Raw genomic sequence first — 13,137 nt, forward strand, 5'->3', positions numbered from 1 at the left:
TCTGTTTCAGCCCCTCTGTTTCAGCCCCTCTGTTTCTCGCCCTCTGTTTCAGCCCCTCTGTTTCTCGCCCTCTGTTTCAGCCCCTCTGTTTCAGCCCCTTTGTTTCTCGTCCTCTGTTTCAGCCCCACTGCTTCTCGCCCTCTGTTTCAGCCCCTCTGTTTCTCGCCCCCCATTGCAGCCCCTCTGTTTCAGCTCCTCTGTTTCAGCCCCTCTGTTTCAGCCCCTCTGTTTCTCGCCCTCTGTTTCTCACCCTCTGTTTCAGCCCCTCTGTTTCTCGCCCTCTGTTTCATCCCCTCTGTTTCGCCCCCTCTGTTTCAGCCCCTCTGTTTCTCGCCCCCTGTTTCTGCCCCTGTGTTTCAGCCCCTCTGTTTCTCGCCCTCTGTTTCAGCCCCTCTGTATCTCGCCCTCTGTTTCTCGCCCTCTCTTTCTCGCCCTCTGTTTCAGCCCCTCTGTTTCAGCCCCTCTGTTTCAGCCCCTCGGTTTCTCGCCCTCTGTTTCAGGCCCTCTGTTTCTCGCCCTCTGTTTCAGCCCCTCTGTTTCAGCCCCTCTGTTTCAGCCCCTCGGTTTCTCGCCCTCTGTTTCAGGCCCTCTGTTTCTCGCCCTCTGTTTCAGCCCCTGTGTTTCATGCCCTCTGTTTCAGCCTCTCTGTTTCAGCCCCTCTGTTTCAGCAACTCTGTTTCTTGCCCTCTGTTTCTCGCCCTCTGTTTCAGCCCCTCTGTTTCAGCCCCTCTGTTTCAACCACTCTGTTTCAGCCCCTCTGTTTCTCGCCCTCTGTTTCAGCCCCTCTGTTTCTCGCCCTCTGTTTCAGCCGCTCTGATTCAGTCCCTCTGATTCAGCGCCTCTGTTTCAGCCCCTCTGTTTCAGCCCCTCTGTTTCTCGCCCTCTGTTTCTTCCCCTCTGTTTCTCGCCCTCTGTTTCATCACCTCTGTTTCAGCCCCTCTGTTTCAGCCCCTCTGTTTCTCGCCCACTGTTTCAGCCCCTCTGTTTCAGCCCCTCTGTTTCAGCCCCTCTGATTCAGTCCCTCTGTTTCTCGCCCTCTGTTTCTCGCCCTCTGTTTCAGCCCCGCTGTTTCTCGCCCTCTGTTTCAGCCCCTGTGTTTCATGCCCTCTGTTTCAGCCCCTCTGTTTCAGCCCCTCTGTTTCAGCCCCTCTGTTTCTCGCCCTCTGTTTCAGCCCCTCTGTTTCTTGCACTCTGTTTCTCGCCCTCTGTTTCAGCCCCTCTGTTTCAGCCCCTCTGTTTCAGCCCCTCTGTTTCAGCCCCTCTGTTTCTCGCCCTCTGTTTCAGCCCCTCTGTTTCTCGCCCTCTGTTTTTCGCCCACTGTTTCAGCCCCTCTGTTTCTCACCCTCTGTTTCATCCCCTCTGTTTCAGCCCCTCTGTTTCAGCCCCTCTGTTTCTCGCCCTCTGTTTTAGCCCCTCTGTTTCTCGCCCTCTGTTTCAGCCCCTCGGTTTCTCGCCCTCTGTTTCAGCTCCTCTTTTCAGCCCCTCTGTTTCAGCTCCTCTGTTTCAGCCCCTCTGTTTCAGCCCCACTGTTTCTCGCCCACTGTTTCTCGCCCTCTATTTCAGCCCCTCTGTTTCTCGCCCTCTGTTTCAGCCCCTGTGTTTCTCCCACTCTGTTTCAGCCCCTCTGTTTCAGCCCCTCTGTTTCAGCTCCTCTGTTTCTCACCCTCTGTTTCAGCCCTTCTGTTTCTCGCCCTCTGTTTCAGACCGTCTGTTTCAGCGCCTCTGATTCAGCCCCTCTGTTTCACCCCTCTGTTTCTGCCCCGCTGTTTCAGCCCCACTGTTTTTCGCCCTCTGTATCTCACCCTCTGTTTCTCGCCCTCTGTTTCAGCCCCTCTGTTTTTCGCCCTCTGTTTCAGCCCCTCTGTTTTTCGCCCTCTGTTTCAGCCCCTCTGTTTCAGCCCCTCTGTTTCAGCCCCTCTGATTCAGCGCCTCTGTTTCAGCCCCTCTGTTTCAGCCCCTCTGTTTCTCGCCCTCTGTTTCAGCCCCTGTGTTTCTCGCCCTCTGTTTCAGCCCCTCTGTTTCAGCCCGTCTGTTTCAGCCCCTCTGTTTCTCGCCCTCTGTTTCAGCCCCTCTGTTTCTCGCCCTCTGTTGCAGCCCCTCTGTTTCTCGCCCTCTGTTCCCGCCCCTCTGTTTCTAGCCCTCTGTTTCTGCCCCTCTGTTTCAGCCCCTCTGTTTCAGCCCCTCTGTTTCTGCCCCTCTGTTTCTCGCCCTCTGTTTCATCCATTCTGTTTCAGCCCCTCTGTTTCTCGCCCTCTGTTTCAGCCCCTCTGTTTCTGACCCTCTGTTTCAGCCCCTCTGTTTCTCGACCTCTGTTTCAGCCCGTCAGTTTCAGCCCCTCTGTTTTTCGCCCACTGTTTCAGCCCCGCTGTTTCTCGCCCTCTGTTTCAGCCCCTCTGATTCAGCCCCTCTGATTCAGCCCCTCTGTTTCCCGCCCCTCTGTTTCCCGCCCCTCTGTTTCTGCCCCTCTGTTTCTAGCTCCCAGTTTCAGCCCCTCTGTATCTTGCCCACTGTTTCACCCCCTCTGTTTCAGCCCCTCTGTTTTTCGCCCTCTGTTTCAGCCCCTCTGTTTCAGTCCCTCTGTTTCAGCCCCTCTGATTCAGCCCCTCTGATTCAGCCCCTCTGTTTCTCGCCCTCTGTTTCAGCCCCTCTGTTTCTCACCCTCTGTTTCTCACCCTCTGTTTCACGCCCTCTGTTTCAGCCCCTCTGTTTTTCGCCCACTGTTTCAGCCCCGCTGTTTCTCGCCCTCTGTTTCAGCCCCTCTGATTCAGCCCCTCTGATTCAGCCCCTATGTTTCCCGCCCCTCTGTTTCCCGCCCCTCTGTTTCTGCCCCTCTGTTTCTCGCTCCCAGTTTCAGCCCCTCTGTATCTTGCCCACTGTTTCACCCCCTCTGTTTCAGCCCCTCTGTTTCTCGCCCTCTGTTTCAGCCCCTGTGTTTCTCGCCCTCTGTTTCTGCCCCTCTGTTTCAGCCCCTCTGTTTCATCCCCTCTGTTTCAGCCCCTCTGTTTCTCGCCCTCTGTTTCAGCCCCTTTGTTTCAGCCCCTCTGTTTCAGCCCCTCTGTTTCTCGCCCAATGTTTCAGCCCCTCTGTTTCTGGCCCTCTGTTTTTCGCCCTCTGTTTCAGCCCATCTGTTTTTCGCCCTCTGTTTCAGCCCCTCTGTTTCAGCCCCTCTGTTTCAGTCCCTCTGATTCAGCCCCTCTGCTTCAGCCCCTCTGTTTCAGCCCTTCAGATTCTCGCCCTCTGTTTCAGCCCCTCTGTTTCTCGCCCTCTGTTTCAGCCCCTCTGTTTCTCGCCCTCTGTTCCAGCCCCTCTGTTTCTCGCCCTCTGTATCTGCCCCTCTTTTCACCCCCTCTGTTTCATCCCCTCTTTTTCAGCCCCTCTGTTTCTCGCCCTCTGTTTCAGCCCCTCTGTTTCAGCCCCTCTGTTTCAGCCCCTCTGTTTCTCGCCCAATGTTTCAGCCCCTCTGTTTCTGGCCCTCTGTTTTTCGCCCTCTGTTTCAGCCCATCTGTTTTTCGCCCTCTGTTTCAGCCCCTCTGTTTCAGCCCCTCTGTTTCAGTCCCTCTGATTCAGCCCCTCTGCTTCAGCCCCTCTGTTTCAGCCCTTCAGTTTCTCGCCCTCTGTTTCAGCCCCTCTGTTTCTCGCCCTCTGTTTCAGCCCCTCTTTTTCTCGCCCACTGTTTCAGCCCCTCTGATTCAGCCCCTCTGTTTCAGCCCCTCTAATTCAGCCCCTCTGATTCAGCCCCTCTGTTTCAGCCCCTCTGTTTTTCACCCACTGTTTCAGCCCCTCTGTTTCGCACCCTCTGTTTCAGCCCCTCTGATTCAGCCCCTCTGTTTCAGCCCCTCTGATTCAGCCCCTCTGATTCAGCCCCTCTGTTTCTCGCCCTCTGTTTCAGCCCCTCTGTTTCTCGCTCTCTGTTTCTCACCCTCTGTTTCTCGCCCTCTGTTTCAGCCCCTCTGTTTTTCGCCCACTGTTTCAGCCCCGCTGTTTCTCGCCCTCTGTTTCAGCCCCTCTGATTCAGTCCCTCTGATTCAGCCCCTCTGTGTCCCGCCACTCTGTTTCCCGCCCCTCTGTTTCAGCCCCTCTGTTTCTAATCCCCAGTTTCAGCCCCACTGTATCTCGCCCACTGTTTCACCCCTCTGTTTCAGCCCCTCTGTTTCTCGCCCTCTGTTTCAGCCCCTCTGTTTCTCGCCCTCTCTTTCAGCCCTTCTGTTTCAGCCCCTCTGTTTCAGCCCCTCTGTATCTCGCCCTCTGTTTCAACCCCTCCGTTTCTCGCCCTCTGTTTCAGCCCGTCTGTGTCAGCCCCTCTGTTCCAGCCCCTCTGTTTCAGCCCCTCTGTTTGTCGCCCTCTGTTTCATCCCCTCTGTTTCTCGCCCTCTGTTTCAGCCCCTCTGTTTCAGCCCCTCTGCTTCAGCCCCACTGTTTCTCGTCCTCTGTTCCAGCCCCTCTGTTTCAGCCCCTCTGTTTCTGGCCCTCTGTTTCATCCCCTCTGTTTCTCGCCCTCTGTTTCAGCCCCTCTGTTTCAGCCCCTCTGTTTCTCACCCCCTGTTTCTGCCCCTGTGTTTCAGCCCCTCTGTTTCTCGCCCTCTGTTTCAGCCCCTCTGTATCTCGCCCTCTGTTTCTCGCCCTCTCTTTCTCGCCCTCTGTTTCAGCCCCTCTGTTTCAGCCCCTCGGTTTCTCGCCCTCTGTTTCAGGCCCTCTGTTTCTCGTCCTCTGTTTCAGCCCCTCTGTTTCAGCCCCTCTGTTTCAACCCCTCTGTTTCAGCCCCTCTGTTTCTAGCCCTCTGTTTCAGCCCCTCTGTTTCAGACCCTCTGTTTCAGCCCCTCTGTTTCAGCCCCTCGGTTTCTCGCCCTCTGTTTCAGCCCCTGTGTTTCAGCCTGTCTGTTTCAGCCCCTCTGTTTCAGCCCCTCTGTTTCTCGCGCTCTGTTTCAGCCCCTCTGTTTCTCGCCCTCTGTGTCAGCCCCTCTGTTTCAGCCCCTCTGTTTCTGACCCTCTGTTTCAGCACCCCTGTTTCTCGCCCCCTATTTCTCGCCCCCTGTTTCTCACTCCTTGTTTCTCGCCCCCTGTTTCAGCCCCTCTGTTTCAGCCCCTCAGTTTCTCGCCCCCTGTTTCAGCCCCTCTGTTTCAGCCCCTCTGTTTCTCGCCCTCTGTTTCAGCCCCTCTGTTTCTCGCCCTCTGTTTCTCGCCCTCTGTTTCTCGCCCTCTGTTTCAGCCCCTCAGTTTCAGCCCCTCTGTTTCTCGCCCTCTGTTTCAGCCCCTCTGTTTCTCGCCCTCTGTTTCAGCCCCTCTGTTTCTCGCCCCCTGTTTCAGCCCCTCTGTTTCAGCCCCTCGGTTTCTCGCCCTCTGTTTCAGCCCCTGTGTTTCAGCCTGTCTGTTTCAGCCCCTCTGTTTCTCGCGCTCTGTTTCAGCCCCTCTGTTTCTCGCCCTCTGTGTCAGCCCATCTGTTTCAGCCCCTCTGTTTCTGACCCTCTGTTTCAGCACCCCTGTTTCTCGCCCCCTATTTCTCGCCCCCTGTTTCTCACTCCTTGTTTCTCGCCCCCTGTTTCAGCCCCTCTGTTTCAGCCCCTCAGTTTCTCGCCCCCTGTTTCAGCCCCTCTGTTTCTCGCCCTCTGTTTCAGCCCCTCTGTTTCTCGCCCTCTGTTTCAGCCCCTCTGTTTCTCGCCCTCTGTTTCAGCCCCTCAGTTTCAGCCCCTCTGTTTCTCGCCCTCTGTTTCAGCCCCTCTGTTTCTCGCACTCAGTTTCAGCCCCTCTGTTTCTCGCCCTCTGTTTCAGCCCCTCTGTTTCAGCCCCTCTGTTTCTAGCCCTCTGTTTCTCGTCCCCTGTTTCAGCCCCTCTGTTTCAGCCCCTCTGTTTCAGCCCCTCTGTTTCTCGCCCTCTGTTTCAGCCCCTCTGTTTCTCGCCCTCTGTTTCAGCCCCTCTGTTTCAGCCCCTCTGTTTCAGCTCCTCTGTTTCTCGCCCTCTGTTTCAACCCCTCGGTTTCTCGCCCTCTGTTTCAGCCCCTCTGTTTCAGCCCCTCTGTTTCAGCCCCTCTGTTTCTCGCCCCTGTTGCAGCCCCTCTGTTTCAGCCCTTCTCTGTTTCTCGCCCTCTGTTTCAGCCACTCTGTTTCAGCCCCTCTGATTCTCGCCCTCTATTTCGGCCCCTCTGTTTCTCGCACTCTGATTCAGCCCCTCTGTTTCAGCCCCTCTGTTTCTCGCCCTCTGTTTCAGCCCCTCTGTTTCAGCCCCTCTGATTCTCGACCTCTATTTCGGCCCCTCTGTTTCTCGCCCTCTGATTCAGCCCCTAAGTTTCAGCTCCTCTTTTTCTCACCCACTGTTTCAGTCCCTCTGTTTCTCACGCACTGTTTCAGCCCCTCTGTTTCAGCTGCTCTGTTTCTCGCCCTCTGTTTCAGCCCCTCTGTTTCAGCCCCTCTGTTTCAGCCCCTCTGTTTCTCACCCTCTGTTTCAGCCCCTCTGTTTCAGACCCTCTGATTCTCGCCCTCTGATTCGGCCACTCTGTTTCTCGCCCTCTGTTTCGGCCCCTCTGTTTCAGCCCCTCTGTTTCTCGCCCTCTGTTTCTCGCCCTCTGTTTCAGCCCCTATGTTTCAGCCCTTCTGTTTCAGCCCCTCTGTTTCTCACCCTCTGTTTCAGCCCCTCTGTTTCAGCCCCTCTGTTTCAACCCCTCTGTTTCAGCCCCTCTGTTTCTCGCCCCCTGTTTCAGCCCCTCTGTTTCAGCCCCTCTGTTTCTCGCCCCCTGTTTCAGCCCCTCTGTTTCAGCCCCTCTGTTTCTCGCCCTCTGTTTCAGCCCCTCTGTTTCAGCCCCTCTGTTTCTCGCCCTCTGTTTCAGCCCCTCTGTTTCTCGCCCTCTGTTTCAGCCCCTCTGTTTCAGCCCCTTTGTTTCTCGTCCTCTGTTTCAGCCCCACTGCTTCTCGCCCTCTGTTTCAGCCCCTCTGTTTCTCGCCCCCCATTGCAGCCCCTCTGTTTCAGCTCCTCTGTTTCAGCCCCTCTGTTTCAGCCCCTCTGTTTCTCGCCCTCTGTTTCTCACCCTCTGTTTCAGCCCCTCTGTTTCTCGCCCTCTGTTTCATCCCCTCTGTTTCGCCCCCTCTGTTTCAGCCCCTCTGTTTCTCGCCCCCTGTTTCTGCCCCTGTGTTTCAGCCCCTCTGTTTCTCGCCCTCTGTTTCAGCCCCTCTGTATCTCGCCCTCTGTTTCTCGCCCTCTCTTTCTCGCCCTCTGTTTCAGCCCCTCTGTTTCAGCCCCTCTGTTTCAGCCCCTCGGTTTCTCGCCCTCTGTTTCAGGCCCTCTGTTTCTCGCCCTCTGTTTCAGCCCCTCTGTTTCAGCCCCTCTGTTTCAGCCCCTCGGTTTCTCGCCCTCTGTTTCAGGCCCTCTGTTTCTCGCCCTCTGTTTCAGCCCCTGTGTTTCATGCCCTCTGTTTCAGCCTCTCTGTTTCAGCCCCTCTGTTTCAGCAACTCTGTTTCTTGCCCTCTGTTTCTCGCCCTCTGTTTCAGCCCCTCTGTTTCAGCCCCTCTGTTTCAACCACTCTGTTTCAGCCCCTCTGTTTCTCGCCCTCTGTTTCAGCCCCTCTGTTTCTCGCCCTCTGTTTCAGCCGCTCTGATTCAGTCCCTCTGATTCAGCGCCTCTGTTTCAGCCCCTCTGTTTCAGCCCCTCTGTTTCTCGCCCTCTGTTTCTTCCCCTCTGTTTCTCGCCCTCTGTTTCATCACCTCTGTTTCAGCCCCTCTGTTTCAGCCCCTCTGTTTCTCGCCCACTGTTTCAGCCCCTCTGTTTCAGCCCCTCTGTTTCAGCCCCTCTGTTTCAGCCCCTCTGTTTCAGCCCCTCTGATTCAGTCCCTCTGTTTCTCGCCCTCTGTTTCTCGCCCTCTGTTTCAGCCCCGCTGTTTCTCGCCCTCTGTTTCAGCCCCTGTGTTTCATGCCCTCTGTTTCAGCCCCTCTGTTTCAGCCCCTCTGTTTCAGCCCCTCTGTTTCTCGCCCTCTGTTTCAGCCCCTCTGTTTCTTGCACTCTGTTTCTCGCCCTCTGTTTCAGCCCCTCTGTTTCAGCCCCTCTGTTTCAGCCCCTCTGTTTCAGCCCCTCTGTTTCTCGCCCTCTGTTTCAGCCCCTCTGTTTCTCGCCCTCTGTTTCAGCCGCTCTGATTCAGTCCCTCTGATTCAGGCCCTCTGTTTCAGCCCCTCTGTTTCAGCCCCTCTGTTTCTCGCCCTCTGTTTCTCGCCCGCTGTTTCTTGCCCTCTGTTTTAGCCCCTCTGTTTTTCGCCCACTGTTTCAGCCCCTCTGTTTCTCACCCTCTGTTTCATCCCCTCTGTTTCAGCCCCTCTGTTTCAGCCCCTCTGTTTCTCGCCCTCTGTTTTAGCCCCTCTGTTTCTCGCCCTCTGTTTCAGCCCCTCGGTTTCTCGCCCTCTGTTTCAGCTCCTCTTTTCAGCCCCTCTGTTTCAGCTCCTCTGTTTCAGCCCCTCTGTTTCAGCCCCACTGTTTCTCGCCCACTGTTTCTCGCCCTCTATTTCAGCCCCTCTGTTTCTCGCCCTCTGTTTCAGCCCCTGTGTTTCTCCCCCTCTGTTTCAGCCCCTCTGTTTCAGCCCCTCTGTTTCAGCTCCTCTGTTTCTCACCCTCTGTTTCAGCCCTTCTGTTTCTCGCCCTCTGTTTCAGCCCGTCTGTTTCAGCGCCTCTGATTCAGCCCCTCTGTTTCACCCCTCTGTTTCTGCCCCGCTGTTTCAGCCCCACTGTTTTTCGCCCTCTGTATCTCACCCTCTGTTTCTCGCCCTCTGTTTCAGCCCCTCTGTTTTTCGCCCTCTGTTTCAGCCCCTCTGTTTCTCGCCCTCTGTTTCAGCCCCTGTGTTTCTCGCCCTCTGTTTCAGCCCCTCTGTTTCAGCCCCTCTGTTTCAGCCCCTCTGTTTCTCGCCCTCTGTTTCAGCCCCTCTGTTTCTCGCCCTCTCTTTCAGCCCTTCTGTTTCAGCCCCTCTGTTTCAGCACCTCTGTATCTCGCCCTCTGTTTCAACCCCTCTGTTTCTCGCCCTCTGTTTCAGCCCGTCTGTGTCAGCCCCTCTGTTCCAGCCCCTCTGTTTCAGCCCCTCTGTTTGTCGCCCTCTGTTTCATCCCCTCTGTTTCTCGCCCTCTGTTTCAGCCCCTCTGTTTCAGCCCCTCTGCTTCAGCCCCACTGTTTCTCGTCCTCTGTTTCAGCCCCTCTGTTTCAGCCCCTCTGTTTCAGCCCCTCTGCTTCTCGCCCTCTGTTTCAGCCCCTCTGTTTCTGGCCCTCTGTTTCATCCCCTCTGTTTCTCGCCCTCTGTTTCAACCCCTCTGTTTCAGCCCCTCTGTTTCAGCCCCTCTGTTTCAGTCCCTCTGTTTCTCGCCCTCTGCTTCTCGCCCTCTGTTTCAGCCCCTCTGTTTCTCGCCCTCTGTTTCAGCCCCTCTTTTTCAGCCCCTCTGTTTCTCGCCCTCTGTTTCAGCCCCTCTGTTTCAGCCCCTCTGTTTCTCGCCCTCTGTTTCAGCCCCTCTGTTTCTGGCCCTCTGTTTCAGCCCCTCTGTTTCTCGCCCTCTGTTTCAGCCCCTATATTCTCGCCCTCTGTTTCAGCCCCTCTGTTTCAGCACCTCTGATTCAGCCCCTCTGATTCATCCCCTCTGTTTCATTTCCAATGTTTAAGCCCCTCTGTTCCTCGCCCTCTGTTTCTCACCATCTGTTTCTCGCCCTCTGTTTTAGCCCCTCTGTTTATCGCGCTCTGTTTCAGCCCCTCTGTTTTTCGCCCTCTGTTTCAGCCCCTCTGTTTCAGCCCCTCTGTTTCAGCCCATCTGATTCAGCCCCTCTGCTTCAGCCCCTCTGTTTCAGCCCTTCTGTTTCTCGCCCTCTGTTTCAGCCCCTCTGTTTCTCGCCCTCTGTTTCAGCCCCTCTGTTTCTCGCCCTCTGTTTCAGCCCCTGTGTTTCACGCCCTCTGTATCAGCCACTCTGTTTCAGCCCCTCTGTTTCAGCCCCTCTGTTTCTCGCCCTCTGTTTCAGACCCTGTGATTCTTGCCCTCTGTTTCTCGCTCTCTGTTTCAGCCCCTCTGTTTCAGCCCCTCTGTTTCAGCCCCTCTGTTTCAGCCCCTCTGTTTCTCGCCCTCTGTTTCAGCCCCTCTGTTTCTCGCCCTCTGTTTCTGCCCCTCTGTTTCTCACCGTCTGTTTCAGACCCTCTGATTCAGCCCCTCTGTTTCACCCACTCTGATTCAGCCCCTCTGATTCAGCCCCTCTGTTTCTCGCCCTCTGTTTCAGCCCCTCTGTTTCTCACCCTCTGTTTCTCACCCTCTGTTTCTCGCCCTCTGTTTCAGCCCCTCTGTATTTCGCCCACTGTTTCAGCCCCGCTGTTTCTCGCCCTCTATTTCAGCCCCTCTGATTCAGCCCCTCTGATTCAGCCCCTCTGTTTCCCGCCCCTCTGTTTCCCGCCCCTCTGTTTCTGCCCCTCTGTTTCTAGCCCCCAGTTTCAGCCCCTCTGTATCTTGCCACCTGTTTCACCCCTTCTGTTTCAGCCCCTCTGTTTCTCGCCCTCTGTTTCAGCCCCTGTGTTTCTCGCCCTCTGTTTCAGCCCCTCTGTTTCAGCCCCTCTGTTTCAGCCCCTCTGTTTCTCGCCCTCTGTTTCAGCCCCTCTGTTTCTCGCCCTCTGTTTCAGCCCCTCTGTTTCAGCCCCTCTGTTTCAGCCCCTCTGTTTCTCGCCCTCTGTTAGAGCCCCTCTGTTTCTCGCCCTCTGTTTCATCCCCTCTGATTCAGCTCCTCTGATTCTCGCCCTCTGTTTCAGCCCCTCTGTTTCTCGCCCTCTGTTTCAGCCCCTCTGTTTCAGCCCCTCTCTTTCTCGCCCTCTGTTTCAGCCCCTCTGTTTCTCGCCCTCTGTTTCAGCCCCTCTGTTTCTCGCCCTCTGTTTCAGCCCCTCTGTTTCAGCCCCTCTCTTTCTCGCCCTCTGTTTCAGCCCCTCTGTTTCTCGCCCTCTGTTTCAGCCACACTGTTTCAGCCCCTCTGTTTCTCCCCCTCTGTTTCTCACCCTCTGTTTCTCACCCTCTGTTTCAGCCCCTCTGTATCTCGCCCTCTGTTTCAGCCCCTCTGTTTCAGCCCCTCTGTTTCAGCCCCTCTGTTTCAGCCCCACTGTTTCTCGCCCTCTGTTTCAGCCCCTCTGTTTCTCGCCCTCTGTTTCAGCCGCTCTGATTCAGCCCCTCTGATTCAGCCCCTCTGCTTCAGCCCCTCTGATTCAGCCCTTCGGTTTCTCGCCCTCTGTTTCAGCCCCTCTGTCTCTTGCCCTCTGTTTCAGCCCCTCTGTTTCACACCGTCTGTTTCAGACCCTCTGATTCAGCCCGTCTGTTTCAGCCCCTCAGATTCAGCCCCTCTGATTCAGCCCCTCTGTTTCTCGCCCTCTGTTTCAGCCCCTCTGTTTCTCACCCTCTGTTTCAGCCCCTCTGTTTCAGCCCCTCTGCTTCAGCCCCACTGTTTCTCGTCCTCTGTTTCAGCCCCTCTGTTTCAGCCCCTCTGTTTCAGCCCCTCTGCTTCTCGCCCTCTGTTTCAGCCCCTCTGTTTCTGGCCCTCTGTTTCATCCCCTCTGTTTCTCCCCCTCTGTTTCAACCCCTCTGTTTCAGCCCCTCTGTTTCAGCCCCTCTGTTTCAGTCCCTCTGTTTCTCGCCCTCTGCTTCTCGCCCTCTGTTTCAGCCCCTCTGTTTCTCGCCCTCTGTTTCAGCCCCTCTTTTTCAGCCCCTCTGTTTCTCGCCCTCTGTTTCAGCCCCTCTGTTTCAGCCCCTCTGTTTCTCGCCCTCTGTTTCAGCCCCTCTGTTTCTGGCCCTCTGCTCCAGCCCCTCTGTTTCTCGCCCTCTGTTTCAGCCCCTCTGTTTCAGCCCCTCTGTTTCTCGCCCTCTGTTTCAGCCGCTCTGATTCAGTCCCTCTGATTCAGCCCCTCTGTTTCAGCCCCTCTGTTTCAGCCCCTCTGTTTCTCGCCCTCTGTTTCTTCCCCTCTGTTTCTCGCCCTCTGTTTCATCACCTCTGTTTCAGCCCCTCTGTTTCAGCCCCTCTGTTTCTCGCCCTCTGTTTCAGCCCCTCTGTTTCAGCCCCTCTGTTTCAGGCCCTCTGATTCAGTCCCTCTGTTTCTCGCCCTCTGTTTCTCGCCCTCTGTTTCAGCCCCGCTGTTTCTCGCCCTCTGTTTCAGCCCCTGTGTTTCATGCCCTCTGTTTCAGACCCTCTGTTTCAGCCCCTCTGTTTCAGCCCCTCTGTTTCTCGCCCTCTGTTTCAGCCCCTCTGTTTCTCGCCCTCTGTTTCAGCCGCTCTGATTCAGTCCCTCTGATTCAGGCCCTCTGTTTCAGCCCCTCTGTTTCAGCCCCTCTGTTTCTCGCCCTCTGTTTCTCGCCCGCTGTTTCTTGCCCTCTGTTTTAGCCCCTCTGTTTTTCGCCCACTGTTTCAGCCACTCTGTTTCTCACCCTCTGTTTCATCCCCTCTGTTTCAGCCCCTCTGTTTCAGCCCCTCTGTTTCTCGCCCTCTGTTTTAGCCCCTCTGTTTCTCGCCCTCTGTTTCAGCCCCTCGGTTTCTCGCCCTCTGTTTCAGCCCCTCTTTGCAGCCCCTCTGTTGCAGCTCCTCTGTTTCAGCCCCTCTGTTTCAGCCCCACTGTTTCTCGCCCACTGTTTCTCGCCCTCTATTTCAGCCCCTCTGATTCGCGCCCTCTGTTTCAGCCCCTGTGTTTCTCCCCCTCTGTTTCAGCCCCTCTGTTTCAGCCCCTCTGTTTCAGCTCCTCTGTTTCTCACACTCTGTTTCAGCCCTTCTGTTTCTCGCCCTCTGTTTCAGCCCGTCTGTTTCAGCGCCTCTGATTCAGCCCCTCTGTTTCACCCCTCTGTTTCTGCCCCGCTGTTTCAGCCCCACTGTTTTTCGCCCTCTGTATCTCACCCTCTGTTTCTCGCCCTCTGTTTCAGCCCGTGTGTTTCTCGCCCTCTGTTTCAGCCCCTCTGTTTCAGCCCCTCTGTTTCAGCCCCTCTGTTTCAGCCCCTCTGTTTCAGCCCCTCTGATTCAGCGCCTCTCTTTCAGCCCCTCTGTTTCAGCCCCTCTGTTTCTCGCCCTCTGTTTCAGCCCCTGTGTTTCTCGCCCTCTGTTTCAGCCCCTCTGTTTTAGCCCCTCTGTTTCAGCCCCTCTGTTTCTCGCCCTCTGTTTCAGTCCCTCTGTTTCTCATCCTCTGT

The sequence above is a fragment of the Chiloscyllium punctatum genome, chromosome 10 (assembly GCF_047496795.1).
Source record: "Chiloscyllium punctatum isolate Juve2018m chromosome 10, sChiPun1.3, whole genome shotgun sequence".
Lineage (NCBI taxonomy): Eukaryota > Metazoa > Chordata > Chondrichthyes > Orectolobiformes > Hemiscylliidae > Chiloscyllium > Chiloscyllium punctatum.